The sequence below is a fragment of the Mastigoproctus giganteus genome, chromosome 3 (genome assembly GCF_048544385.1).
Source record: "Mastigoproctus giganteus isolate SK-2022 chromosome 3, ASM4854438v1, whole genome shotgun sequence".
NCBI classification, from domain to species: Eukaryota; Metazoa; Arthropoda; class Arachnida; order Uropygi; family Thelyphonidae; genus Mastigoproctus; species Mastigoproctus giganteus.
Genome location: NC_143577.1, coordinates 153,303,737 through 153,330,955, shown reverse-complemented (window position 1 = coordinate 153,330,955; position 27,219 = coordinate 153,303,737). Strand labels below are relative to the sequence as shown.

Sequence of the window (27,219 nt, the reverse complement as noted above, 5' to 3'; positions counted from 1 at the left end):
GGAAGCTGTTTACCATGACACATTCAAAATTGCTTGAATATTTCGTTTTCCCCCTTCCAGAGGCTCATTATAGAATAAAGAATTTGTTCTATAATGAGCCTCTGGAAGGGGGAACTAATTTATTTGTTGCGCCAGCAATGGGAAGTTAAAGTTTTCTCATAAACGACGCCACTTAGTGACTAATAATGTTTTTACACGATAGATGGCGCATCATTATTTGACGTCATAGCTGACCTAATTTGTTGATATATACTCGCTCGTATGTGAATTGTCCTATCATTTATAGTGAGTATCGTCCGATCGTTTCGGGCGTAATGAGTATGATATTGCAAGAACCCGATTTGAGTTTACGTAGTCCTGAAAATTTAACTGAACTTTTAAACAGTATGCCAGCCATAAGTAGTACTCCAAGTAGTAGCATGAGGTAATATGTTTTATCAAGTGCAGTTCTAATAGTGTTATCACATGCGCGTTGGTACTCGATGGTCTTTATTTGTTTGTTTTGTAAACCCTTGGGTTCTGATTTAAATACCCACCAGCCATTACTTGGTTACTCAAACGTTGGTATTAACTGTTATTTTTGAAGCAGGTTTGGGATGTTGTGAGTATACCACAAAATGTTTTTTTTTTTTTTCCTTCAACGTAAGTATATCAGTTTAATAATAATGCAGTGCATGTATACTACAAAGACAAAATAACGTGGTGCAACATCAGTTTCATGCTATTTACTCATGATTATTGCCTTCCCCAAACATATTGTGGTTGTAATTTCGGCATGTTACTGATAGTGCAGGCAGTGGTTGTGAAATTGCTTAATATAAAATGGCGAATAACTAGATCAAAATATTAAACATCTTTCAACATATAGAAAAATGGCTACCTACAATGATGCTGAAGAGGTCGCCTGTAAGGAAGTTGATGTTACTGTTAATGTGTTTCACAGTTAAGTGAATATCGAGAGACCCTATTGGTGGAAAAGAAATGACGCCTTAGTGTCCATGTACGCGTACGTACGTTGACCGAATTTTTTTACTTTTTTCTTTCCCCTTTTTCCTTAGGCTATTAATTTTTTTTATGAGTAATTCAAAGACGGACAGATTAGTCAAGCATTTTTTATCTTGTCTTGTAACATAAATTAATTTGTGAGTGTATACACGCTATATATATATATTAAAGAAAGGTTGCGTATAAGACAAAACGAAGTGAATAAATATTATTTCATATGTCAAATTCGTGTAGGACCTGTTACACGTAGTTATGTCTAGCGTCAAAAATTAAATGCATAAAATGAAATACTAAAGAACAGTAGAACTTAAAATTCTCCTCTTTTTGAATATTTCTCTGAGAGTAGTTGGCTATAACGGAAAAGTTTGAAATAGGCAGGCCGGACTTCTAATAAAAAAAAAAAAAAAAAAAAACGTTTAAAGGCATTAATTTTTTGGGACATTCAATATTAGTTTGCAATATAGTACTTAGTAACCATTTAGTTTAAGGCGATTCGATTGCCGAAATCACATCACTGTTTATAACCAGCGTTAGAAAATATTGGACAATCGCACCACACCATACAGTTTGCCCCATTCGAACCATGACCTTTATTTCTTAGGCAAGTATGTTGCCCACTTGACCGATCCGGCAGAATGGGTTAACATTTTGGCTTAATGCTGACGGCCGTCGTTCTGTGAGGAATGTAGTGAGGGATCAGAGCTACTGTTTACCTAAAAATAACGAATTAAACCCGAATATTCGTGCAATGTGTATAACTTGCAAAAAAACTGGGGTGTGGTGGTCCCGAAGATGCTGGATTTTCTAGGTTCTACTTTAATAAATAAAAATAAGTAGAATATACTAAAGTTATAGATAATGCCCATTCTCAAAGCTGCTAAGTGCAGCAGCAGATAATTTAGAATGATGTAAGCTTTAGCATGTATAGTCAGAGCCGAGATGGTATTAAATAATAAAATTGGTAATAACCAGTATAACTTCAGCAAATTAATGCAGTAAATTGGCAGTTGGTAATGATTGAATTGCAGGAATATGCATCGTGTTAATTGGCAGTAAATTAGGATACTGGAGAATGTGCTTTTGGATATAAATCATAATTTGATGTGGACGTTAACAAATTGCTCTAGCTACTGAAAGGGTGGGGACAAATGTTTTGAATATTATAGAGAAATTACAATATTTCCCTTAGTTTTGTTGCTGGTTGTATCATTACAGTCAAAGCTAAATCATTGAACTAGCCATGAGGAATTTTTACCAAACAAAAAAAATTGGAGCATATGAGCATTAAAGGTTTGCATCAGTACAGCTTAGAATTGTATGAATGAAAATAGGCTATAGCCATGTACAATTAATAATTTTGTAATTGATTCTGTGTAAATGAAGTTTATAATGTATAACTAGAATATGCTTTTCTAAAATTAAAGGTTTTTTTTGTCGAATTGGAAAAATCTGAACCCCGAACTAAACTAGTTGTTATCATTCAAGTGCCTTCCCCAGATGTTTAAAGTTAACTACTATTGAAAATATGCCATGATAATTGCCTTTATTAACAAAGCATGTAGTTAAAGCTTAATTTTAATTTACAAAAAAAAACAACTTTTCCTGAACAAACAGTTAAGAACAACTGACCACCAGGTCACTGGAGTTTACGATAAATCAATCAATACAAACATTAATCATATTTAGCAGTCACGGGCTTGAACCCCGGTCCACTCAAAGTGAGTGTGCTACTGCACTCTTACTCCTGACCACTCTGTTATGTCAGGCCTTCCTCATGTCTTCTCAATATCATGATGGGGTCAGGGCATCCTGTCATCTGGTACTTCCATTATGTCATGCTTTGGTCAGTTTGATCCCTTGAAGTCTTACAATTCTCTACATTCCTCTGTAGGAATGTGGAAAGTAATCCCCCCCTCCATATCCATTAAACTTTTTAGACCCCTAAATTTCTAAGCATTCACTATCCTTTACTAGACCCCTAAATTAAACTCATGTCAAGCTACAGGACCAAAGAAAATTGGTCCATATTTATTAAGTGGTTTAGCCCTTTAAAATTTAATTTTATGTCAATCCACGTAATGGTTTCCTTGCTGCCAGAGGTATGGTGTTTGAAGACAGTCTTGAGCACTCAATGTTGAGACCGAGGGATCTAAACACTACAATTGTGACAGTGGGGAAGATATCCCACATGTTTTGTAAAATTGATATTGCCTTCCCAAAGAATTATTAGTGCGTTGGACTAGGAGAGTTGGTTGGAAAAGAAGCTTCCCATATCTAAAATAAAGGTAATCCCTGTTTCATAATAAACATACAGGGCCCCCAAAAAAGCTGTTTGGAATATTTGGTCCTTGGGCAAAATAGTTTTGGGGGACCCTACACCATGTTTTAATAGTAAAAAAAATAGGGCATAGGAGCCTTTGAAAATTAGGATTACACAATCAATATAAAAATGTAAAGTCTGCATGAACATATCAGCAGCATGTGCATTTTGACTAGAAGCTACATTACAATTTGAAATTATATTTGCAAATTTTATAAGGAGATTAGCAATCATGCTTGTTATTACTCCACTGGATATTGCTTATTTTTGGCTGTGTCCATTGCCATTTACAGGTGCACTCCAAGTATGGGCCCTAGGCACTTTCCTGGGCCTAAGATTAGGCCCTGGAACAACTCATCTTTATCTGTATGGTCACCACAGTATACACAAACTGCAATATCCTGCTTTCTGTCCAGTGTGTGCTTGTTGATTGCTACATATCATAGTGACCAACAAACTATCTTTGCTTCATTTTCCATGGAGAATAAATCTGTTGCTACCCCTAGCATGATGTACCACATGGCAAAAATTTTTATAATCCTCAAATAGATACAAATCTGTGATGCAGTCCAAACTCCAGCTACAGTTCATATTGATGAACCTGCGCATTTAACTTTACCATAGGTGCATTATGGCCTTTTTGCCCTTTTATGATAAAGCCTGTAAAGAACTAAGCATGGAGCAAAAAAAAAAACTTCCCTGACTAAACTTCTAATAACAGTTGCTGTTTCCACTGATGACTCAAAAGCAGGATGCTAGTTACTCCTCAGACAATGCATTATCGATAGTTTTCAGTGCTCCTGACATAGGAGACTGCTTGATTCCTTATGCTTACTATCTTAATGGTTTGTTTTCCCTAAGAATAAAAAAATAGATAAATTATAGATTTTCCATTTAAATTCTGAATTTAAGAAAATATATATTCATTTCCTTTTTTAGTTAAAAAAAAAAAAATTGGCTATAAAAAAATTGCTAGTCTACTCTTATATTGTATAAAATGTGTGTACAGATGTTCTGTGTTACATCACTGGACAGGAATCACTGTTAGATGTATCATAACATTAAACTGTAATGTTGAATACTATATAGTGCTTAAAAAGAAATAAGATTTTCATTATATTATGAAATCTGGAAAAAGTAACATGTTTGCTTTCTGTACTTTTGAAGTTGTGATTTCAGTTTAAAGTAGGCCTTGCATAAAACTGAGTTTAACCAAAGTTTACTCTTAAAACTGGTTTTAAAACAGATTTTCTCATACATAGGGAAAATAATTAAAAGCTTATAACACAGGTATTTGTTTTATCTTGGGTAGGTTGTACAAATCGTAATCAAATCGTTTAAACAAAATCTATCACCTCTTATAGTGAAAAAAATAAAAATTAATGCTCCAAAAAAGTAACCAGCTTGATATTATACAAAATTACAAATTGTATTCAAATCCTTTGAATAAAAACTATCTTGTATAGTAAACAAAAAAATAATAAGCCCTATAATAATGTGAAAAAAAAAAAACAGCTTGGGGAAATTACTTTACTATTTATTGCTCAGCTTTTTTCTGAAAACGATCCTTTAAAAAACACAGTATATTAAGCATTTTTCCTGATAGACTTGACCTTTTTTTTGTGTTAAAGAGACCAGTGATCGAAAACACTCTCAGATTGGACACTTGTTGGTTTAATGGTCAGCAGTGCTCTATAAACTTTCTCCAGCTTTTCACTTCTACTGCTAGTTGCCTCCAAAATTTTAAATTCTTTGCTGATTTCCAATTCACTCGGATATTTTGAAGGCTCTTCAGTTAATCTCTTTATTATACTACCATACTCTCGCATGAGTGTATCTCCAACATTGGAACTAGACAAGTCTTTGTTTTCTTCTAAAAGAACAGTTCGTATATTTTCAGTTTCTTCATTCAACGCTAAGACTCCTTTGGAATGTTTTGCAAATCGATAAATCTCTTCAGTATGCTTTTTTCCAAACTTGCTTACTTGGAAAATCAAAAGTTCTTGAACGTGAATCTTCTTTCTTAAACTTTTTGGGGTTGTGTAGATAGCTCAGCAAAGCCACAGTTTGGCAATTTTGTCTTGCATTGTAATGCTGCAAAAGGCTTTGGTGAAACCTTAAAGCAAATGGGTTTTCTGCTGTATCAAGCTTAGCAAGCAGAAATTATATTGAAGATTGCTTTAAGTAAGTCTGTATCTTCTGAGGTTATAGCCTTCAGAATCATTTCAACTGGTTGCATAGTTTCACTTAGCAATTCAAGTGTTTTCCAGTCATCGTCAGATACAGCTTCAGTTGACAGTACTGCACATAGAGCATTTGGAATGCAATTTTTCAATTTCAAAAATCTCTCAATCATATAGAATGTGCTATCCCATCTAGTCTTGCAATCGAAGTTTATTCTTTCCCATTAAATTTTGCTTTAACAAAATTTTGTAATATGTCATTTTTGGTAGGCGATTTTCGAAAAAGCTTGCAAATTTTTCAGACTTTGTTAATAGTTTGCAATATTGGCCATTAGATTGAAGAAATAAATGAGCTCATCAGTAAAGTCGGTTTGATAAAGCATGCCTTGCTGTCTTAAACTTCATCATCACAACTTTCTTCATTATTTTCATTTTCTTCATTGTCTTTGGGAGACTCAGACTGTGGCACCATAATTGATTGCTTTTTCATAAAGTACATCTATAACTGACAGATGTATACAATGGGCTATACATTGTTGATGATTAGGCGTAATTTGCTTGCCAAACTTAATCATCATTGCTGCTCCATTGGTGGTGCAGGCAACAATATCCTCATCCAAGTTCAAACCAAATTCCTTCAAGTGCCCATTTACAATTTGCTCAGTTCTGCTATCAAGTGAACCATTAATCTCAATAAGACCTAACGACCAATGATTGTCTTTTGAATGCACATTTATATTCATATACCTTTTATTTTGTATAGATGTATATTTGTCTAGAGTCAATGAATACTGTGCACCCAAAACTAATGAATTTTTGAAATGCTGAATGAGTTCTTTCTTAGTTTTATAATATTCAGAACCATATTTTTAATTCCATTCACTGAGGCTGGTGGTAATTTATCATATTTATTTTTCTGAAGGTGAAGGCTTGATTGATTGTAAGTTTCACTATAAGTACTTAAATCCTAGTGCCTATCTTGGGTAGTGAGGGTTTCCCTGTGTATATAACAGTGAGTAACTTTACTTCCTGATCAACAGCTTGAATATGTGGAACCAATTATCTTATTGGAACAACCATGGCTTTAGTACCATCTGTGCCTGTTCCAGCATGTTGCTTCTAGTCTACTGTTTGTCATGAAGTTGTCAATAAGTTAATCTCTTCTGCAGTTGTATCAGTTTGCAAAGGTTGATAGAAAAAAATGTCTTTGGACTTCTTTATTCAGCTCATATCTGACAAACGCCAAATATTCAGCAGAGTTCACGATATTGGTGGATTCATCAGTGTGCCATGAATAGTAGTGACCAAAACTTCGGATAATAATTACTGCTTTGTTTTCAGACATACTGAAAGGACAGAATTCGTGGGATACCTGGTTCCTTGGCAACGTGACACTGTCACTCCTCTCACTAGTGGACAAACCCACAGCTTGGCAGGTATATCTTCACTGCATTCATGTAGATGGTAATTCAATGTCAGTATGGCTAGAAGTTGTCAGTTAACAGACTGAAAGAAGGATGATAGTGGGTGTCCGATGCATGGGTCACTATCACGGAGTCGTACAGAAATTGCACTATCCCTGTTCAACAGTATCAAGAGTATCGGGAATATGCCATTTCCAGAATAACATCTCATCACGGACAGTGCTATGGGTGGAGAAAAGTGGTGGATGATCATGGCCATCAACATGTCTTGCATTGTTTCAGTCAACTGGAGAGTGACAGTTGCACAAATCATTGCAGACATTAATGAGGGAAGGGCCAGAAAGTCTCCACCAAGACCATCGGGTGATCATTAGCCACAGCAGGTTATGGGAGCCACTAGAGTCCCATTGCTAACACCACGACACACTGACTCAGCTAGCTGAAAGAACATCTGCACTGGACCTTGGATGATTGGAGACTTGTCTCATGGTCTGAGTTTAGTTTCCAGTTATTTTGAGCTGATGGGAGGGTGTGTATCTGGCAGAAACTGCACCTGTCATGTCAACGAGGAACTGTTTAGGGAGGTGGATGGCCGGTATTGATCTGTGGCATGTTCAACTGTTGTATGTTGGGTCCTCTGGTACGTCTGGACGCATCTCTGAACGGTCCAGGTTACATGTCCATCCTTGCAGGCTATCTGCATCCCTTCATGGTCATCTTGCACCCACAGGGCAATGGACTCTTCCAGCAGGACAATGCACCTCCCCACAGAGCAGTGGTGACTAAAATGGCTTGAAGAGCATTCTACAGATTTTACTACCGTGGAATGGCCTCCCTGTTCACCAGACATGAACCCTGTGGAGCATCTTTGGGATGCTGTGGAAAGGTCTGTTCAAGCTTTGGATACTCCACCTAGGAACAATGGAATTATGGACAGCAGTGCAGCAAGCATGGGTGGAAATGCCTGTGGAATGCTTTTGTGAACTAGTGGACTCAATGCCTTGCTGTATGACTGCCCCTATCTCAGCAAAAGGTGGTACCTGCCTGTTACTAGGTAGGTATTCCATGATTTCTGTGCACTTAGTGTCTGTGATATGCTATGTTATTTGATAGAGGCACTTCAGTTATTTTGCTTGTATTATCCCTGATCATCACACTCGCCACTTCTTTGGCAGAAGGTTTGATAATTGTCTTACTTCAGCAGTTCTTACTTTTGCAGTTATGACATCATAAACAAGGCTCCCACAGCTTTGCAGTTGGATACCCCTTACCACTGCACATTGGTATTCCAAGACACTTTAATCTGAAAAATTGAATCATTATTTCAGAATGATGGTTTTGTACCAGAACATAGTGTATCCAAATATGCTTATGGAATAGTCACACTTCATCAGTGCATAAATCCCATTACACATTTGTAGAAAAATATTACTGTTCTGCTATGCTGATAAGATCCAAAGTATTTTATTGCACCCCAGTTGGGATATATCTTTATAATACTCAGTGGGATTCCTTCTATGAGTATAAGCCAAATGAAAATCTACCTGCCTCACTCAGGATTAAAAAGCTTGTTCTGAGTTGGAATATTGATTTAAGTGATTTTTCAGGATACAAGTATGCCTGTTCTACCTTGATGTATATTTCTGCCTCTTACAATTTACATTTTCTTCAGTGAGGGAAGAATATCATACTTCCCTGCAATACCAGGTAGTTGCATTTGGCTTGCACTATTCTGAACTCCCATGCCTGTAAAATCTATACCGATGGATCAAACTCTAGTATGGTATGTGGTTTTTCATTACCGTTAGCCTGCAAAGTCTTTACTGCTGACTTATGCCATCAAGTTAACACTTAGTAAGATTATTGAGCTTTCCATCTCACCTGTCATAATTGACAAACTCCCCCAGCACTGTCTCTGCCATAAGGAACAATTTCTCATCCTATCTTGAAATACATTAATTCTCAGCTATTCTCCTGCAGTGTGTTCAATCAGTTTTTGCTGGATCCCTAGTCTTTCTGGGAAATGAAAGTGCCACCCTTTTCCTCAACCTGCTCTGACACAACATCCCTGGGTTCCTTACATAGGCTTGCAGTTAATCTTTTGTAAAGCATGCTATGACAGCTAGTCAAATCTGGAAAAGTAATACCTGCAATAAACTTTACTAGATAAAACAAGGTCCAGAGCTGTGGCTCTCCTTTCAGAAGACAGGAAATGGTATTGGCTAAACAAAAAAATTGGACATGCTCATCTCTTCCTGTTATTGGGAGAAAACCCACCTCAGTGCTCATCTTGTCACAGACAACTTGTGGTCTGTCATTTTCTGGTTGATTGTCCCTTATATTCAGCCATCCAGTCAAATACTTCATTCACTATGTTTTACATCTAATATAATTTATCTCACTTCATTAGGAAATGAAGCAAATATAGAACTTTTAATATATTTGAAACATTGGCTGTATAAGAGCATAAACTTAATATTTCTAATGATATGCTGCATGCAAGTCCTTGTGTCGTTAAACCTAATACCAACAACATCACGCTTCATCACCAGTCCATGAAAATCCAAATTTTAACTAATTTTCATTTTATCTGATATTTCTGTGCAGGTGATTCATTAATTTTGCTTGTACCTATTTGAGTACTAATTTGTGTTTTTTTTTTTTCCCAAAATCATCACTAGTACTTGCATTTCCATCACAATGTTCACCCTTTTAAAAATAGTGTTTTTAACCACTTTTCCATGATAGATACAATAGGGCTGAAAAAAGAGCAAGCCAGATTTCAATTCCAGTTATGTATACTTATACTATTTATATCAATTATATTTATAGAAAAAAAAAAATCTAGTTTATACTCTGGCACAACCACAAGGTCAGGAGCTTACAATAAATCATGAATACAATCATTAATCATACTTGGCAGTCATGGGCTTGAACCACAGTCCATTCAAAGTGTGCTAAAGCACTCACTCCTAAGCACTTAAGTCTTATAAAAAATTTTTGGACAGATTTTAAGTCTTACACTGTGAAATTCAAACTAAGATGCCATTTAGAACAATTGTATCATTACTACATAACTGAATTTTAACACAAACTCTGGTTTGTGTTATTACTTTATCATTATAACTCATGAGTTACATCATAGTGAAAGATTGACAGTTTCTGGAAGTGACTTGATTTGTTGCTGAAAAGAAGGAATAGGTGGAACAGGACCAGGGTATATCTTCCAGGGGCAAAAGATGATATTGTAGAGCAGATATCTTTTAAGGACACAAAAAGTGATATTGTATATGTTGCACTAATGACCTTAAGAATAAAATTTGCAGATTTAATTAACAAGCACAGGTCAAAGTTGCAAGCTAGGGTTGAATTTGAGTGTCTGCAATTCTCCCCAGACATGACAGGAAGGAGTATATGATAAGAGCTTTGTGAACTAATTCAGCCCTGGAGAGGTTGTGCAAAGCTTATGGGGTAGAATTTTTTTTTTTTTTTTTTTTTTTTCAGCATGGTCTGTGCTTGCTAACAGGAGAGACTGCTTCTACAGGGATGGGACCCTCTTAAATAAAAAGGGTGCAAAAATATTTGCTGATGCTGTCGAGGCAGTGTTAGTTGGGTCAGAAAACTGTGAGCTTCGGCGATTCAGACTTAAAAGATTAACAGTAGCTGCAGGCAGAGGTGAAAGATTCTTGCACTGCTTCTACTGTAATGAGCAGCTGCCTAGAGAGAAAGTTGCTGGGGACTTCAAGAGCTGCTGGGAGTCATCATGGAACAAGTAAATACATGGGCTGTGTTAGGGTAACTAAGAGTAAGAACAAGTGCATATACACCAATGCTAGAAGTATAGTAATTGAATTTGAAGTGCTGATCAAGGTATCAAGGCAGATATTGTTGGGATATCAGAAACATGGTGTCACACAGATATAAGCAGTGCAGAATTGGGATTTTGGAGAGTACAGTGTATACAGGAAGGGAGGAGGGGTTATGCTCTAAGTAAACATGAAATTAAGGAAGTACAATCCTAGTTCATTTCACAAATGTGGTCTCAATTCTAATCTCAACAATGTCCATTTTCACTTTCAGTCTGCCAAACCCCATATACTTTTTCTGACAGAATCTCAGTTATCGGTTGATTCGACTACTGCTCATCTAGGTTGCCCGAATTATTCGCTGTATGATTCCTTTCGCCTCAAAGGGGGTACTTGTGCATATGTCTGTTCCAATATTCCATGTCAGAAATTTGGTAATTTGGAATCTTCTCTGTCTTAAACTCTCTACCTCATTCTGTCAAATTTATGTCTCTACTAATCACTTGGAGCTCTTTGACTTCCTCTCTTTGCAGCTTGATTTTCTGCTGTCCAACTTTCCTAACAGTGAGGTAATTTTCCTTGATGATTTTAATGTTCACAACTCAGTAAATCCAGCTGGCTTCCATTTTCTAGTCGCATCAACCCAGATGGTCAAGATGCTGAGGCTTTTGCAATTACTAATGACCTTGCACAGATTGTTCATTTACCTACAAGAATACCGGACACTCCTAACCATTCAGTCAATACGTTTTTTTCTCACAAACAACCCAAGTATACGGTCAAAGTTAAGTGGTCCTTTAGGCACCTCAGATCACAACTTGGTGATTCTCTTCTCCAATGGAGCCTTTAACTCATGGCTATTCCCAGCCTCTTCTTGTTTGGCATTACAAGAATGTAAAACGGGATGACCTGAGAGATTTCTTTTCCTTGGTTGGATTACTGTTTCAAAACTCCTGATGTCAACGTTTGTTCAGATTGTGTTAGTGAAATTATTCTTGTAGGAATGCAGAATCTGTTATCCTACACTCCACTTTAAAATCTCATCCTTTATCTAAACCTTGGTTTTCAATAAATGTGCTAAGGCTGTTCAAGAGAATGTTGCGTATCATTATTGGCTTGATTCAAATTCTTCAGTTTCATTTTCTGCCAACACCAAAGCTTGCCAGGTGGATAAAGTGCCTACCTGGCAACCTAAAGGTTGCAGGTTAGATTCCCACCTCGGGCTTGGATCAAAGTACTGCAAAAACCTTGGGAGGTGCATTATGGTCACAGAAGCCTATGTGCCAACAACTACCAAAAAAAAACACCAAAGCTTGCAACAATTGTAAAGCAGTTATTAATCAGTCCAAACTAGATTTTGAACAGGCTAAGGGTAGAAAACTTGCTTCTTGCCCTAATGTTAGCTGAGCATTCTTGTCTCTTGCCAAAGCTATTGGCTGCAAGTTTTGTCCATCTCTGCTCCCACCTCTGTCAAAACCAGATGGTTCTGTTGTCACTTCAGCCAAGGATAAAGCTGACCTGCTAGCATCCCATTTTTCTTCTAACTCATGTATTATAATGATCTTGGTAAAACACCTCCCACCATTCCCAACACACTCCATTCAATGCCACATGTGGCTTTCCATCAAAAGTATGTCAGAAGAATTTTGACGAATCTTGATGCTAAGAAAGCTTCTTGTCCTGATGATATTTCTCCACTTGTTCTCAAAACCTGTGCTCCTGAACTTACTCCTGTTCTTTGCTGCCTTTTTTTTTCATTTTCTTATTCCAAAAGTGTTTTTTCCTTCTGCTTGGAAATTTGCTCATATCCAGCCAGTTTCTAAAAAGGGTGACAAATGCCTCCCATCCAGTTATCATCCCATTGCAATTACTTCTACTCTTTCCAAAGTAATGCAGAAATAATTAACCACCAACTCTTAAACTACCTAGAAACCTTCTGTCTGATCAACAATCACCTCTATGAATTCTGTCAGTATCTATCCACTGGTGATATTCTGGCTTATGTTACCCATTTATGGTCAAATTCAATGGAAAAGTTCGGTGAAACACAAGTACTTGACATCTCAAAGGCTTTTAATCGTGTTTGGCATAAATATCTAAACAAGCTTCCATCTTATGGCTTGCCAAATGTTTTTTGCAATTGGTTATCCAGTTTTCTCTCTGATCGCTCACTGAGGATGATGGTAGATGGCTCTGTCTTCTAACTTCTCCACTAATGCTGGTGTCCCCCAAGGTTCAGTTCTTTTCCTCTTGTATATCAATGACCTTCTTCTATTGACTAGAAATCCTATCCATAGTTTTGCCAATGATAGCACATTGCTTTCCATTTTGAGAAACCTTGCCCTCCTCAATCAGCTTCAACTTCTCTAATATCTGCTACCAATTCCTTAAATGCCAATCTCCAGTGTGGCAAAGACAACTTAGTTGATTTCAATCCTTCTAAAACTCAGTCTTGTCTAATATCTTACAGAAAGGATTTGTCTGCTCCTATGCTTATCTTTGGTGACACTCTGATTTCTAGGCAATATGTTATCTCTTTTGGGAATTACCCTGATTTCTAATCTCTTGGCACAAGCATATTACAAATATTGCTTCCTCTGCATCTAAAAAACTTGGTTTTCTCTTTTGCTCTTGGCATTACCTTTCTTCCAAACAGCTGTTCACTCTGTACAAATCTGCCCTACCATGGAATATTGCTCCTACATCTGGGGTGGTGTCCCAAAAACCTCTCTCAGGCTTCTAGATTCCATTCAGAAGAGGGCAGTTAGGTTAATTTATGACTCATCTCTAACAGTCTCTCCACTCACTGTCTCATAGATATTGTTTCTGCTGCATGCCTTTTCTACAGATACTTCCATGCGCACAATTCTTCTGAATTGGCTTTTATAATTCCTTCTCTCTTTCAAAACAGTCCGAACACGTGCTGCCAACATCCACGTAATGTCCAACTTAACTCGCAGAACCAACTTTTCACCTTTGTTTATTCATTCAACTGCCATTTTCTGGAACAACCTTTCTTCATACATATTTCCTGAAAATACTACAGCAGTTAGTCTAATGTCAACAAATATCTTCTTTAGTCTTCCAACCCGAGTACAGTACTATAGGTTCTAATACCTCGTTTGGGGTTTTCATAAAAAAAAAAAAAAAAAGTTGACATCTGTGGACAGTGCAATGTTGAGTCAGTTTGGTGTGACATAAACACTAGAAAGGGAATGACAATAGGAGTGTTATAGGCATAATGACTGAGTACAACAAACAATTGTGCAGAGAAATAGTGGGTCAGTAAATCAGAATGTCTTGTAATGAGGATTTTAACTTTCCAGATATTGACTGGAACTTGTGGGTTGGTCAGTCACACCCTAGAAAGACTTTTGTGGATTGTTTTGTGGATTATTGGAGGATTGTTTTCTACAGCAGCATGTTAGAGGGGCAACCAGAGGGAGCAATACACTTGAACTGATTATCAGCAGTGATGATTTGTGCATTAGGAATTTGTAGATAAAGGAACCACTGGTGTCAGTGATCAGTCTACTGATGCAGGATTTACTTGTAACAAGTTGTAACTACCATCAATGGTAAAGGGAAGGGTTTTTGTAAAGGTGACTAGTGGTCTCAGACAGTTTTTAAATTCTATACAGTGGGATCAACTGTTGATGTTCAAAACAGCAAATTCTAAAGGGGAAGCCTTTAGAATTTGAACTAATGAGGCTTGTGGCAGAGAAGAAAAATGTGTAGAATGCTTATAAATTCAGTTGACACAGAAGCCTATGGCAGATATAAGCTAGCCTGTAATGAAGTCACAAAGGAGGTTAGGCAAGCAAAGGCTGATTGTGAGAAATCCTTGGCAAAGGATGTAAAGAAAAATCAACAAAAACTTATGTAAACTCTAGAAGAAAGGGGATGAATCAGATTGGTCCACTTGATGTTGGTGGTTTGACTTTTGATGATCCTGCTCAGATAGCTGATAAACTGAATAAATAATTTGCATCTACATTCACACATGAGGAATTCTGTAAGGAACAGGAGGATAGAAGTTTGTTAAACTAACAGGGAGCTAAATGATTTTGTAATAATGGAGATCAAATTGGAGGAGAAGTTGTTGAAATTAAACATAAAAAAGGCACCTGGGACAGATGGAATCTCTCCAGTTATATTTAATCCCGGGGGCTCACATCTGGTGAGTATGGGCTTGGCACACCCAGGGTCCTGAGCTGGATATCATCATTCTTCTCTTTCTTGGTGATTCCCTTCTACTTTTGTCTCTCTCTCTCTCTCTCTCTCTCTCTCTCTCTCTCTCTCTCTCTCTCTCTCTCTCTCTCTCTCTCTCTCTCTCTCTCTCAGGGTTACTTGAACTTTTTATTTTTTTCTTTTCCTGGTGCAGCATAAGCCCCAGGCTTCCTTGCATCATATGGATATTAATAATAAATAATAATATTGAAGGAGGCTTATGAAGTGTGCACAATGACAGTCTTCCTTGCTTCTGTGGGGCTCTGTGACAAATTTTGCACAAACCTTCATGTAGAATTTGTCATTGTCCTCATTTATATCCAAATCTTCAGCAATTGTTCAGATGGTAAAAAAATCTCTTGCTATTGTAGCAAGAGATCACAATGTCCCAAACTTTTGTAATTCCTTTATTTTGAGAGGTGCTGGACACCCACTTCTTGGTCATTGTAAACATCTTTGCATCTGTCTTTGAACTGCTTATACCATTAAAACACACTGGTATAACTTAATATCATCTTTTAAGGGCACAAAAGGTGATATAGTTGTACACGTTGGCACTAATGATATCAAGAGTAGGAGACCGGCAGAATTGCTTAACAAGTACAGGTCACTGTTGAAAAAAAGCCGTGAAATAGGATTGAATTTGAAAGTGTCTGCAATTCTGCCCAGACACGATAGGAGGGAGTATATGATGAGAGCCTTGTCGATCAATTTGGCCCTGGAAAGATTGTACAAGGCTCAAGGGGTAGAATTTTTTTTCAGCCTGGACTGTACTTGTTAACAGGAGAGATTGCTTCTACAGGGATGGGATACACTTAAATAGAAAGGGTGCAAGAATATTTGCTGATGCTATTGAGGCAGTGTTAGGTGGGTCGGAAAACTGCTAGCTTGGGGGGAGACAAAGACGAATAGATTGCCAGTAGCCACTGGCAGAGGTGAAAGATTCTTGCACTGCTTCTATTGGAATGAGCAGAAGCCTGAAAAACAAGATGCAGGATATTTCAGACTGCTGGGAGTCATTGCGGTACAAGTAAACACATGGGTTGTGTTAGGGTAGCTAAGAATAGAAATAGGTGCATATATACTTGCGTGTACACCAATGCTAGGAGTTTAGTAAATAAATTTGAATTTGAGGTATTGCTCAAAACATCAAAGGCAGATATTGTTGGGATATCAGAGATGTGGTGTCACACAGATAAGGAATGCAGAACTGGAATTTGGGGAGTACAATGTCTACAGAAAGGATAGACTGGATAGGAAGGGAGGAGGGGTTATGCTATTAGTTAAGAAATACATAAAATCCAAGGAAGTGAAGCCAGTGGACATCACTGGACAGTGCAGTGTCAAGTCAGTTTGGTGTGACATAAGCATTGGGAGATCAAAATTGAGAGTAGGAGTGTGCTATAGGCCTAATGACTCTGAGTATAATAAGAAACTGTACAGGGAAATAGTGGGCCAGTAAATCAGAGAGTCTTATAATGGGAGATTTTAATTTCCCAGATATTGACTGGAATTTGGGGGCTGGTCACTCACACACTAGCAAGGCTTTTGTGGATTTATTGGATGATTGTTTTCTACATCAGCATGTTTGGGAGGCAACTAGAGGGAGGAATACTCTTGATTTGATTATCAGCAGTGATTCTTCATGCATTAAGAATCTGCAGATAAATGAACCACTAGGTGGCAGTGATCAGTGTGCTGAAGTGGGATTTACTCAAAGAGGTAACTACCATTAGGGGTAAAGGGAAGGGTTATTGCTTTCGTAAAGGCAACTACGATGGACTGAGACTGTATTTAAATTCTATACAGTGGGACCAACTGATGTTACCAACAGCAAATGCAAAATGGGAAGCATTCAAAGAACTTATCTTGGAAGCTACTAGGCTTTACATACCAACTAAGAAATATTGTTCAGGGTTTAGGCCTAAATGGATGTTGGATGAACTGATGAGGCATATGGCAGAGAAGAAACATGCATGGGATACATACAAATTAACACATGACACAGAAGCCTATGATAGATACAACTTGATCTGTAACCAAGTTACAAAGGAGGTTAGGCAGGCGAAGGCAGATTACAAGAGATCTTTGGCAAGGGATGCAAAGAAAAACAGCAAAGAATTCTTTACTTATGTAAACTGTAGAAGGAAGGGGATGAATCAGATTGGTCCACTTGATATTGATGAGTCAACTGTCGATGATCCTGCTCAGGTAGCTAACAAACTAAATGAATATTTTGCATCGACATTCACACATGAGGAGTTATTTAGCAAGGGGAAAGCCAGAGGTGTATTCAACTCTGGCAGTAAGCTAGAGAATCTTCTAATAACTGAGTAAAGTGGAGGATAAATTGTTGAAGATAAACACAAGAAAGGCACCTGGGGTGGATGGGATTTATCCAGTTATATTAAAGGAGGCAGCAGAGGAAGTAAGCAAATCCTTAGCCATAATTATGAGAGCTTCCTTGGACTCAGGGAAGGTACCCACAGACTGGAGATGTGCAAATGTGACCTCAATTCACAAAGGAGGATCAAAGGCTGACAAGTAATTATAGACCTGTGAGTTTAACTTCTGTTCCAGGAAAATTAATGGAGGCACTAGTTAAAGAAGCACTGCAGGATCATTTAAACAAGACTTCAGTTATAGCTCGGACACAGCATGGTTTTGTTAAGGGGAAGTCTTGCCTGACCAATTTGATTGGATACTATGATGCAGCCACAAAAGAACTGGATGCAGGGAATAACTTTGATATTATATACTTGGATCTTAGAAAGGCTTTTGATACTGTTGCACATGGAAGACTGCTGCACAAATTGGAGCAGTGTGACATTGGAGGCAAATTGCTGCTGTGGATAAAGGGGTGGCTGAGGGGGAGCCCTGAGGGACTCCACTAATGTTATTAGTGGAGTCCCTCAGGGCTCAGTGTTGGGATCATTGTTTTCTGTGTTCATAAATGATATTGATGATGGTATATCAAGCTTAATGTCTAAGTTTGCAGACAATACAAAGGCAGGCAGGGTTGTCAAGGACACTACTGACACTATGCTGCTGCAACAGGATCTGGAAAGGTTGAGCAGATGGGCTGAGAGGTGGCAAATGAAGTTTAACATTGACAAATGTAAAGTACTACAGATGGGAAACAGCAATCCCAGAGCAACGTATCAACTCTGTGGTACTACACTGACAGTGGTAGAGAATGAAAGGGACCTGGGGGTGGTTGGGCAGGCAGGTATGAAGTTCTCTGAGCAGTGCAGATGGGCTGCAAGAGTTGCTCATGGTGTATTGTCAATGATATATAGGAATTTTTCTAGCAGAGATATGGAGGTGATTATTCCCTTGTATAAGGCAATGGTCAGGCCACACCTAGAGTACTGTATACAGGTCTGGAGGCCTCATTTCAAGAAGGATGTAGAGCTGCTGGAACGTGTACAGAGAAGGGCAACAAGATTAGTGAATGGAACAAAGGGGTGCTCTTGCGGCGAAAGGCTTAAGTTTTGCAAATTACAGTGTCTGGAGACTAGGCACCAGCGAGGTGATCTGATAGAGGTGTATAAAGCCTTGAATGGTTTGAGCATGCTCAGCGCTGACGGGATTCTTCCTCTTGCACAGAATAATCACCTGAGGGCGTAAATTCAAATTGAGGAAAGACAGATGTAGGATAGACGTGTGGAAATTTGCCTTTAGCCAGCGGGTGGTTGGTTGGTGGAACAGACTTCCATCCCTTGTTGTGGAAGTTGATAGCCTAAATAAGTTGAAGGCTCAGCTGGACAGGTATTTTGAATGAACAGAGGGGTGAAGTGGAAGTGGTTTTTTTTTTTTTTTTTTTGGCTGATGCTGCATAAGCTTGCTTTCTTACATCAAATGCCTCTACTAATGCTAATATCTGGAAATTTTTGCAAATTTATAAATTTTTGCAGACTTTTCCCAGTTTAAAGCAAAACTTCATTTTTTGCTGTTACAAAGGATTGTGTATGTTTGTGACTTTATTGCAAACTGATTTATGTTTATCATAAGCTTCTGAATCACCTGACACTTTAAATGCATTCCACGTATTTTTTTCTCTGCTGCAAGTCTCTTCGATTCATCTGATACACATTTAGATCTAAGCCTTGAACAATATTTCTTAGTTGGTGTAAAAAAGCCTAGTAGCTTCTACAGTTACTTCCCATTTAGAATTTGCTATTGGTAACATCAGTTGATCCAACTGCATAGAATTTTAAACTGTCTGAGACCACTATATTCATCCTTGAGAAAGTCCTTTCCTTTATCCTGATAGTATTTATCTTTAAGTAAATCGCACTTCAGTTCACTGTGATCACTACAACCCAGTGAACCTTTTATCTTTTGATTCTTAATGAATGAAGAATTGCTGCTGATAATCAGATCAAGAATACTGCTTCCTTGCTTGCACTCGCTCTCTCTCATAACCTCCTGTCCTTTCTGTACACTTACTCCCATGTTCAAACCCTTATGAGTGGCACCACATCTCCAATTATCCCTATAATGATGGCATTTGACTTGATCGGTACTTTACTCAGCTTTAAAGGGTAATGGTGATTCTGTTGAATAATTTAATGGAAGTGTGATCCAGGGAGGTCATGCTAGTTTTGTTGTGATGGGGAGTAAGATGGTATGGCTTTTGCTGCATGGTAGAGGTCTGTAAATGATATTCCAGATGTTTGGTGAGTCAGTACTCCTGGGCAGAAGCTGAGCAAGTATGAAAAGGTTCCTGGAAATTTGTAAATTGTTGGAAATTTTACGTGGTAGCATACTTAAATTAGTAAGCAGGATGGATTTCAAGAAAGTAAATTGTTAGGCTGATGGTCCTGTTCTTCCATTTTAGAGCCAGTATTCAAAGGATGAGAATCTGGATTGATAAGCTGATGGTGCAGAAAACTACAATACTGAGGCATATTGGGACTATGCAGTGGAGAATATAGCTGATAAGATGTGGATTATGGAAGTTAGAGCCATCATGCTTGAGGGTGCTTATAGCTGCTGTTTATGTAATCTGTAATATGAGCTGTAAAATGGGCAAATGTTTAAATGTTTGTCCTAGGTGAAGGCTAGATCATTATGCTAGGTGACTTTTTATTGGAGAGTTCCCATCAATGATGGTCACATCATTGATGCTTTTTTCTTTTTGTAAAGATAAGTTGAGCAGTTTTCTGATTGTTTATGGAGAGCCCAAAACTATGGAGATAGTTATAACTGTTGGTTGCACATCTGTGTGGTTGACCAAAGTGATTGCAGCCTTTCATCACAACAGTGATTTTAAATTATCAGCAAAGAAGGGTGGTGAAGAGAACTCCCCCTCAGTATTCTCTTTACCTGTCTAGTAGATAATTCAATGATAGTGATACTAATTTTTTAGTGACAAGGTTCTTGACTACAGTCTACTTAAGAAGACTAGGTGTTTAGAGATTCTGAAGTAATCACATAGTATGGAGCTGAGGGCAGGAATGGACAGATGAGAAAAAGCTGCTTTTAGGTAGAGGAACACAATGTATTGTTGCTGAAGGCACTTGCTATTCTGAATAGCACTTCCTAAGGTTGGTGACATTGTTAATACACTATATGGGGAGGTATGTGGATTATGGCTGAACATATGAGAAAGAATAGAATATTGTTTTTCCATTATTTTTTAGAAATGTACTGCTTACAGCATTGGTCTATAATTGCTGTGTGATTATAGTTACTGTTTTGTGAGAAGGGGAGATATGTAATATGTTGAAGATGGTTATGTATGATCCAGTTTAGAGGATGGAGTTTAAGGCTTAGAATAATATCAGTGATGTACATAATATAACCCTTAGTTTATAAAGATGGGAAACTCATTATGCCAGTGGTGGTCTTATTAGCAGCCTGTTGATGACTTTAATAAGGTGTTCCCTCAATGTGCTATTTTTATAGTACATATTTGGTTTGCTAGTGGCTTAACCTATAATTATGGTGGGAAGAGGAATAGGGAAAGGCCAGTCTTTGAGTGACTTAGTTCACTCCAGGAAGATGCTAGTTGTACTGGGAAGGAGTTGATTCTTGTTAGTGTAGGTTTTTTCAGTTCTTCATTCTGTGGAAGATAGTCATTCTGTGATTTCTTCCAGATGCATGGGAAAATCTTTTTGTGTAATTCTGGTAGTCAGCTTGGTTTCTTATCTTCTGACAATTACATTAGTCTTTGTTTAGCAGTGAAGGTATATTTAGCTTCACTGCTTAACCTGTTAGTTCTGGGAGATGGCAGATAGATTTGGAAGCACTTTCAGTTGATGTTGTTTAACTGGTTAACTAATTTGACTCGAGTTTCATCAGGGTAGCTTGCAATGATTTGTTTTTAGTCAGTGGATTTTAGTCTTTGTAGGGTGTTCCCAGGGGTTGAACATTCTTTAATAAAATCTTGATGGAAGATTTGTCCCTGATTATGCTGATGTAGTTATTGAAAATATTTACTATGACCAGTTTGTACACATGGTTTACTGTTTTTTTTTTTTTTTTTTTTTTTTAATTTACGAAGTATTACTGTGTTTAAAGTTATTAGGCTGACTGCAGACTAATAGCTTATCTGTAGCTGTCTTGTTTCTGCAGACTAATAGCTTATCTGTAGCTGTAAGCAAAAGTGGAATTGATTCTTGTATTGCTTTCTCTTGAAATGTAAGGCTTGCTTGTGGATAATCTCACATGAAATTAAGTTTGTGTGTGTGTACATGTGGGTGCTTGCATGCATGCTGGGAGCAAAATTTTTACTTGTTAAAATTTGAAATTATAGGAATGTCAAACATGCTGTCATTCTGATTAGGAGCAGAAAAACTAAATTCTGGACCACCCTCCTATGTGATATACATAGGAGGGTGGTCCAGAATTTAGGACCACCAGGTCCTCCTATTCATAGGAGGACCAGAGGGTGGTCCTCCTATGAATAGGGGCTCTTGTTCAACTGTATGGACTAAACATCTGGGTCCCCTGACTTTGCTCACTCACACACACCACAGTGAGTGGCTGACTTGGTTACATGGTAGTTTTGGTACTGTATAGGGTTTGCAGTATTTGAATATTAGCATTAGTTAAGGCATATGATGCAAGAAAGCAAGAATATATAGCATCAGCCAAAAAAAAACTTCCCATTTCACCCATCTGGCCACTCCAAATGTTTGTCTAGTTCAGCCTTAAATTTATTTAAGCTATCAACTTCCACAACAGATAAGTCTGCTCTAGCAATCAGCTACCCGCTGGCTAAAGGCCAACTTCTGCAAATCTATCCTATAACTGAGTGACCAACCCAAAAGTTCCAGTCAATATCTGGAAAGTTAAATCCCCTATTACAAGACATTCTAATTTACTTACCAACTATTTCTCTGTACAATTGTTCGTTGTACTCGTCAGAGTAATTTGGCCTATAACGCACTCCTAATCTCATTTTCCCTTTCCCAGTGTTTGTCACACAAAACTCTTAACATTGCACTGTCTACCCATGTCAACTGGATGCACTTCCTTAGATTTACTTTCTTAACTAACAGCATAACCCCCTCCTCCCATCCTACCCTGTGTATCCTTTCTGTACACATTGTACTCCCCAAATTCCAATTCTGCACTGCTTATATCTGTGTGATACCACATCTCTGATATCCCAACAATATCTACCTTTGTCTTTATCACCACTTCAAATTTATTTACAGTGATGCAAGAAAAATTTATTTACTGTGATGCTAGCATTGGTATACATGCACCTGTTCTTACTTAGTTACCCTAACACAGCAGTGCACAATAGCCTTAGTTGCTAATGCACCAATAAAATCAAATCTAATCTAACCCTAACATAGCCCATGTATTTACTTGTTCCATGATGACTCCCAGCAGCTCTTGAAGTCCCTAGCAACTTGCTCTCTAGGCTGCTGCTCATTACAATAGAAGCAGTACAGAATCACTTTTGCCTCTGCCTGCAGTTACTGTTAATCTTTGTCTGAATCCTGCCCCTCCAAGCTAGCAGTTTTCCAATCCACCTAACTGTGTCAATAGCATTTTTGAACTGTATAGGGGTTGCAGTATTTGAATATTGTAAGTACAATGTGTACAGAAAAGACAACATAAGGAGAGGATAGTTATATTTGGTCAAAAAGTGCCAATTTTAAAATGGCAATAACCAGTAATGCTAATTGCCAATGTATTAAGTCAGTTTGGTATATATAAATGTTGAGAAAACAAATGCAAGGAGATGTTATAGGACAAATGACAGTGAGGAGTGTAATGAACAGCTATATAGTAGAATAGAAAATCAAATGTATTGAGACTTCTAACTTTACAGATTCTGATTAGAACCTGCAGATTGGCAGTTCACTCAGTGGGAAGCTTCTTGGATTTGTTTGACTGTCTTCTGCACTAACACATTAGAGACAACAAGAGATGCAGTATAAAACCAAAGTAGCTTATGTGCCATCAAACTCCCATAACAAGAGAATTTGATCTGATTATCAACAATGATTCTTGATATAATTACTGTCAAGAGTAAAGAGAAGGGATTTTGTTATCAGAAAGGCGATTGTAATGATCTTAAACTTAAATTATTTGAAGTAAAGGTGTCAGAAGAGTCTGGAACCAATGGGATCTTCATCTGCTTACTCATTTACAATATGTATTCAATGTGTCCACCCTGTCTCTTCATGCCTTTTCTCAGCTGGTGTGTCATGTTTGTTTTGGATTCTTCTCAGCATATTGGGATTGACAGCAGCACAATCCTTGGTAATTCTCTCCTATGATAACTCAGATCTCAGATTTTTACAGCATTCACCTGTGCCTTCAGGAATCCCCAAAATGCGAAGTCTAACTAGTTAAGGTCAGGTGATCGTGGTGCCCACTCCACTGGTCCTCTCCTCCCAATCCATTGATGAGGAAATGTCATAGAGCCAAAGATGCACTCCAATTGTGTAATGTGAAGAAGCTCAGTCTTACATGAATCATTTGGGTCATTTCCCAATTAAATCAAGTTTGGTACCATTTCATCACACAACATTTTCGGGTATTTTTTGCCATTCAATGTTTTTTCGAAGAATGGGCAGATGAAGTGTGTCCCATACATCATATCATTAATCTGTCTGCCCCTTGTTCCTTGAATTAGAGGGTTTTCAGTTGACCTGTATCTGAAATTCTGCTTATTCAGTTCTCTATTTACATAAGTTCACCTCATCAGCAAACATAATGCCTTCCAAGAAACTCTTGTCTTCTTCAATTTGGTCCAAAAATACCTCGCACATTTAGTTGTCAATCAGGATCATCCTCAGTCAGATGATGCAGAATTTGAAGTTTGTATGGATAAAACTTTTTTTTTTTTTTTTTAGAATGTCATGCACTCAGATTTATGTGGGCTGGCATGAAATTTGGCAGTCACTCCAATTCAAGTGGCTTCACTCGCAGAAGGGCAACCACATCGAGGCTTATCGGCAACAGATACGGTCTCTAAATTTCTGCACCAGTTTCCCAACTGTGCTGTACATTGTTGGATTCCTTTCAGGATGTCTATCATTAAACTCATCTGCCACTTCCCTCTGGATTCATCCCTGATGACCACTAAGGACTCTCCACTCTTTCATCCAGTGTTAATGCCATTTTTCACCTATAAGAAAAACTCTTTTGCCATTGGTTCCAGACTTTTTGGACATCCTGCAGTACATTCTGTACTACAGGATGTCTGAAATTCTAAAAAATAACCTAGTATCCATTATTTCCCAAATGGTAAATAATAATGGATACTGGGTTATTTTTTTTAAATAATTAAAATTTTTTAAAATTTAGACCAAATTCAGTTACTCAGGGATTTAGGCATGATGAGACAAATTGAGATGTATTTGGCTAAGAGGACAGTAATAGAGAATGCTCTGATTATCTTAACATAAGAAAGGAATGAGGCACATAGGATCATTTGATATCAATGATCGTATACAAAAGTTTCTGACAAACAGAATAAAACTTCTGCAATAGTGGATGCCTCCACTAAATATTGATAGTCCTTTTCAGCAATGGAGAAGGAATGTCCTAGATATCAACATTAGTCAATTATGTATAGTCCAGTGTAGCAATTTTGTTCAGGTATACACAGGGTTCCAAGACCCTGATAGCTTTGGTGTAGCAATAGTTCTATCGTTTCATCATCTCAACTGCAGGGCAGACCCAAGGGTATATGGTGCCCCTAAGCCACATTAACTGATGGTGTCCCCTCCTGCTTTATATTTATATTTTAATGCATTTTAACTTATTTACTTATTTTATTTTTGTTATAGTTTAGTTTTTGTAAATATTATTTTAGTCTTTTCTATCATTTTATTTTATTTCATTATTCAATCAGTCATAAACGGTTGGTGTGTGTGTGTTTAAAATTGGTACTGTGTTTTACTCATCTGTCTGCCTGATAAAATCATTGCATAAAGCTCAATGTCAGTTATTAGTTTTTTTTACATCTTATTAATTTATGATTTTAGTGTTACTGTTTAATATATTATAACCCTTATATTCTTTCATACATCAGATCTGCCTTTCTGTCCAAACTGCCATGCTCAAGTCACTGTCCAGCATATTGTAGTTGACTACCCTTTATATAATGGAGTACAACAAACCACTTATCAAAGCATGCAGCCAAAACTACTACTTTGCAACAGCCCCGAGTGCCAAGCGATAGTGTCCAAGCGATTTTCCTAAGTGATATATAGTGCCCTTTCTAAGTGATTTCGTTATATTTTCTTTCCAGTGCTTTTCTCATCCTTATTTCTTTATAAGTGGTTTTGTACTTAACAGATCCTAAGTAAAAACCCAGAAAGGAAAATTACCTTTCTTTTCCTAGTATATTTATTAATTTTCGCACTAACAAACTAACCTCTCCAACCGCTTGGCCACTAGATGGCACCGCTCCTGCCTCCACGTGGCGGGGCTGGAAGTCTGGGAGAAGAAATCCACTCTCCCAGGGCTAAAAGGAGCAACGATGGACAAAAATAAACAGTCCACGTGTGGATCTTATGATTCAGAACTGGACAAACATAATCCAGATCATGACGACACAAATGTATCCCATGCGAAGAGACAAAAAAAAGAAGGAATGGAGAAGACCACTCCACTCTTTCTTATACTACACTCCTCCACAGACCAACCATTGAGTAAGCTGTCCCCATTTTTGATACAGAAATCTCTCGAAAATGTGGCTGGCCCTCCAAAAATGGTTCGGCGATTAAGATCCGGAGATTTATTGATCGAAATGACGGAACATAGACATGCTGAGAGGCTATTGAAAATATCTACTTTCGGTGGAATTCCCACGAAGGTTACCCCACATGCCACCTTAAACTCCTCTAAAGGGGTAATATCAGAGTGGGATCTATTAAACGTATCAGAGGATGAACTTGTGCATGAACTAAGAGATCAAAACGTGGTACAAGCCAAAAGAATTGTTATTAAAAGAGATGGAGAACCTGCTCCCACACGGACGGTGATTCTAACATTCGAAACACCAAATCTACCTACTTATATTAAAGCTGGTTATCTTAGATGCCAAGTAAGACCATACATTCCAAATCCAGTCCGGTGCTTTAAGTGCCAAAAATTTGGTCATTCCCAAGCTGGCTGCAGAAGTGTAGCCACTTGTGCTAACTGCGGATCAAAAGAGCATAACTGTAACACTGAAGTGCAAATTTGTCCTAACTGCCATGGTAACCACTCTGCCTTCTCTAAGGAATGCCCTCAATGGAAAAGAGAAAAGAATATTCAAAAATATAAGATAGAGCAGAAAGTATCCTATCAAGAAGCTAAAAAACATTTTGCAGTACCTGCTAAGTCACATACATATGCTTCAGTTACCCAACGGCTACGCTCAGTAGAAACTCAGACAGACTGCTCAGTCCCTCCAAATATCTCAATATCTGGTTGGGCTAAATCGCTCCTCTCCTCCTCAAAGGAAAAACCTACTCCTAAATATGCTACTCGAGAAGCAAATACTCCTGTAACAATACCTCCGGACAAGAAGCCTAATGAGAAACCAAATGAACGAGCCAAGACCCCTGAAAGAAGCAACACTACTAAATTTAAATCTGATACCATGGATATTGATGAAAAGATAGATGAAGATGACTCAATTCTTGAGATTCATCCAGAGGATGACATTGACACGGGTAGGCCAGTCTTCCCAGAAAAAGCAAAAGTAGACAAGCGCAAACAAAAAATCCGCTGTAAGAAACCAAACCCTCCTTTTAAACCAAACAATGCAGACAGTGATTCAATGG

At 37.8% G+C, this 27,219-nt stretch overlaps 1 protein-coding gene across 1 annotated transcript in view; it reads left to right on the top strand.

Moving 5' to 3' along the window:
* The first annotated feature begins 262 nt into the window (after positions 1-262).
* Positions 263-27,219, top strand: part of LOC150088334 (ornithine decarboxylase antizyme 1-like) — a 64,899-nt gene continuing 37,942 nt past the window's right edge. Inside the window, exon 1 of the mRNA XM_090369454.1 lies at positions 263-424. The gene's annotated coding sequence lies outside the window, so the exon portion shown is untranslated. The remainder of the gene's footprint in view (positions 425-27,219) is intronic.